This window comes from Hevea brasiliensis, chromosome 13 (assembly GCF_030052815.1).
Source record: "Hevea brasiliensis isolate MT/VB/25A 57/8 chromosome 13, ASM3005281v1, whole genome shotgun sequence".
Classification (NCBI taxonomy): Eukaryota; Viridiplantae; Streptophyta; class Magnoliopsida; order Malpighiales; family Euphorbiaceae; genus Hevea; species Hevea brasiliensis.
The window spans coordinates 4761964-4766478 of NC_079505.1; the positions used below are offsets into that span (position 1 = coordinate 4761964).

At 33.1% G+C, this 4515-nt stretch overlaps 1 pseudogene; it reads right to left on the reverse strand.

Annotated features, from left to right (window-relative positions):
• Positions 1-478: 478 nt before the first annotated feature.
• On the reverse strand, positions 479-3721 carry LOC131171774 (G-type lectin S-receptor-like serine/threonine-protein kinase At1g11410; annotated as a pseudogene).
• Positions 3722-4515: the final 794 nt, after the last annotated feature.

A 4515-nucleotide genomic window follows, 5' to 3' on the forward strand; every position in this document is an offset into this window, starting at 1 on the left:
TTAGATGAACCCATAAACAAATTATTACAAATCGAAAAATAATTAGTTACTATAAGTATCTTCAAGGGTAAAATATTTTTATGCTCACTGAATTTTACAAGGATTTCTTTATTGTGGTCATAAAAATTCAACTTTTCATAATTTGATCACTAGTTTTATTTATTATTATTTTTTTCAACTAGTGCATGCTAACTTGACAGTGGTGATTTTGGTAAGAATTTCATTGGACATCTAAGATGATATACAAGTCAAGATAGATACTAAAAATGAGGTCTAGATCAAAAATCAAATTGAAGAAACCTTACAAAACCAGCCCCAAATTGAATGCCATGTCAGATTTCTGGTGGTTTCCTACTGAAGTCAGGAAACTAATTGCAACAAAATCGAATTTCAGTTACTAAATTGCAACAAGTTCTAGTTTTATGACTACAAAGAAAATCAATGTAAAATTCAATGATAATTAATATAATTTACCCATATCTTTTTAACTTACTTTTCCTATCATGCTTGGGTAAAAATCCTCTTGATAAAAGCTATTGTTCCTTTTCCCTGTAATAATCTCTAATAATATGATGCCAAAACTAAAGACATCAGATTTCGTTGAAAACTTTCCAAATACCACATATTCTGGAGACATGTACCCACTGCATATGAAAACAGATAGAAAAAAAAAATAGTTATAATGCTCCTTTCAAATTAATGTAAGATACAAAGGTATTCTTAGCAGTGGTTCTGTGTGTCAAGCTGCTGGGTGTGTGGGTATACTTACAATGTTCCAACTATTCTGTTTGTCTTCTCATGAGTTTGGTCGCCTTTGAAGATTCTAGCTAGGCCAAAATCCGAAATTTTTGGATTCATTTCTTCATCCAATAGAATGTTGCTGGATCTCTATGGATAATTCTCAACCTAGAATCTTGGTGAATATATAAGATTCCACGAGCAATCCCAACGATAATATCAAAGCGTTTTCTCCAATCCAAGATTGACCTTCTTGTTTCATCTAACAAAAGATTTCCAATTGAATCAGTGCCAATTTATGCATTCTACGTCCATCACTCATATTGTTGAACCAGATGGAATTAGACAACTTGTGTAATACAATGCTAAATAAAGTAGAATATACACAGGACTTACTGAAAATAAAGGAGTCCAAGCTTTTGTTTGGCATGTATTCATAAACTAGCATCGGTTCCTCTCCCTGAATACAGCATCCTATGAGTTTCACCAAATTCTGATGTTGAAGTTTTGCAATCAGTAAAACTTCATTTTTAAATTCATCTATTCCTTGCCCCGAATCTTTTGAAAGTCTTTTCACAGCAACTTCCTTTCCATTAGACAATTTACCCTACAGTCATGTTTTCACATTTAGAATCTCACAACAACTAGAGACGAAGACAAGCACATGTACATAGTTTTAGACATTTGCACATAAGTTATATATATGCACCTTATAAACCACACCAAAACCACCTTGCCCTAGTTTGTTAGCTGGAGAGAAACTGTTAGTTGCAGCAAGTATAGTGCTCAGATTGAAAAAAGCAATCTCTGGATGACTCATGCTACCTTCGACTTGATTTTCCACTGTGCCAATTGTATCAAGCCACCTTTTGTTCCATTTGTTCCTCACTGCCATCAAAATGATGAAACCAGAATGCTTAATGCTTACTCAAATCAAAGGTATGAATATACATAGATAGGCACAAAACATTATACAAAATCTTGTTTCTTACCCCTTTTCTTCTTCTTCTTGAGCCACAAATATGTAAACAAGATGATGACAAACCAAGCTGAAACAACAGATATTACTAAAATGGCTAATATATCCTTCCTTTTAAGAAAACCATTCCATTTTTTGGCAATTTCAGCTGTGTGAGTAGGGAAAAGAATTTATCATTGTTCCATCAAAGAGGAAAAGAAAAGTAAGTTAAAAGGCAAGGTATAATGATAGAACATAAGCACAAACAATTCATGCAACGCTGATTATCCAATTTGTCACCTGATTATACACATTGGTTTTGTTCAAAATTTGTTGAAGGCAAAAATACATTACCTAATTCGACTGCATCAACACGAACATAAATATCATATCCCTCTTCCCTATTGTGCACAGTGTCCATCAATTTGCCATACCATGTCAAACAGCCAGTCTCCTTCCCAGCAATATCTATGCTTGCATATGCAGAGCATGAACAATTCCTCATGCAATTCTTTTCACAGTCCCTTGGACTCATATTCGTGCTCACCCAAACTGCTGCTGAAGTGTCAGGTACTTTAACATTCGCCACTTTCACAAATCCGTCTCCATGGCCACATAATGAGGTAGACTCTAGCCGCTTCCTGACACACCCGCCTGATGCATCTTTTAGAATATTCCATTCTCTTGGGGACTTGGGTTCATACCCCGGTAAACAATCACATTCAAATCTTCGACTAAAAAAGTGAGGATCACATATTCCATAGGTACCACAACGCCCATATGGATCACACGGAGATTTTGGTACCGACCAGAATTCATTCCATTTGCCATCTTTTTCATGCCAAATTAGATTCTTAACTAGTCCTCAATAGTCCAACATTACCCTTAGGATAACAGAAGCATCAGAAACAGAGTAGGTCATATATGTCTCATTTTGATTGTTGACAAAACTAACATTGGATATATCTGTATAACTTTTCAAGGGCCAAGGAAAGCCTCGCCAAATATATTTTATACCCCAATAGATAAAAACCTGTGGTGATCCTTTTGGGTTGATCCGAAGTGAAAAGTTTCCAGTTCCAGGGTCATCTGCTGATTTCCAACATATCGGGAACCGGTTCATGCCTGTCCTTTGGTTCAATCCAAGTTTCATTCCTGGGAGTATAGTATCCGTAGGATGATCAAAGCTTTCCCACACAGTACTTTTACTTCTATCGTGGAACAAAACCAAATTTCCTGTATCCAAGAGCTGAGCTATAACACAAGTATCTGCAACCTCCACTGAGACATTTGTAGACCATACAGGAACCTTCTGGCTATGGTAGCTACGGAGAACGAGATTTCCATATTGGTCAATTGATAGAACTCCCGAGGAACCATTGATTGGATTATCCCTATTTGCTACCCACACCACAGTTTGCTCTCGGACTTTATGGTACCAGATTCCAAGATATCTAAAACTGGAACTTCCGGGGCTAAAGAATCCTAATGCAAAATTATTTTCTCTAGAGATCAGAAAGTCACCATCATGAATGGTTTGGTTTATAGTTATGGTGTCTTTCGAAGAAGAAAATGCGAAATGGAGGACTAGAAGAGAAGAACGCAGGAACAACTTTGGAAAATCCATACTGGTTCTGTAATCATCATTGAAATGAAACTTATGTGGGATGTGGTCATATTTTTAAGCTAGAAAAGTCCACAAGGAGCTAAGACTTTTGACAAGTAAACTGAGATTTTTTTCAACTATATTTCTTATCTTCTTCACCAACAAACATTGACAATAGTAGCCTACTTTTGAACATTGTAGACTGAAGAAACGTGTCCATTGAACCAAATGCACCAACGTGGAGGAAAGGTTGAAATTTGTAGGTGCAGGAGTAGGATGATTAATGAGCTTGCAAGCCAAAAACAACAGAGGAAGAGAATGGACGAGGTCCATTAAATCCTACAGCAGAAGCCCTACTCATTGTGACATTTTATCGAATATATGGACTGCATTCCAAGCAAACGCAGTGACAGCAGCTCCCTCTCCTCTACGGACGTGAAAAAAGATGGAGACACGTCAATATTCTATTTAAAAGGGGTGGAATTTCCAATTCCACAAAGTAAGCCAATATTACCAAACTAATACACCCTTATAAAAATAAGGTTATCACACTTCTATTAAATAACAAATGTTAAATCTGTTCAATTTTATATATTTTAATTAATAATTTATATAAAAATATTTTTAATAATAATTATTTTTTAAAAAATTAAAACTTTATAAAATATTTTAATTTTATTTATTGAAAAAATAATATATAAAAAATAATATAAGATTGTATTCTAGTCAGATGAATCAGAAAGAAAGGATGAGAAATTTTCCCTGTAGAAAAGATTGTCTATGCTGAGGCTCTTCTATTATGGTGGATTTCACGTTGTGGCTTATTATAATCATCAAAATCAACATACGTATATTAAATAAATTCTCTTCATATTGGATTATTAAAAAAAATAATTAAATATATATTAACTAAATATGAAATTAATTAAATATAAAGCTTATTAATATAATTAAATATGTTTGATTAATTAACATATAATTTTTAAAATCAATATTTTAATATTTATTAGATTATTTTTTTAAACAATATTTATTAGATTATATGTACAATATATTTCAATTATGTTTCTAAGTTTTATATAAAAAATATTTAAATTTTAAATATTATTATTAAGTATTTTTATATAAAAATATAATATTAAACTAATAAAATTTTAACTGGATGAACTTATCACTCAAGCTATAAATTTTCTAATCATTTCTTTGAATAACA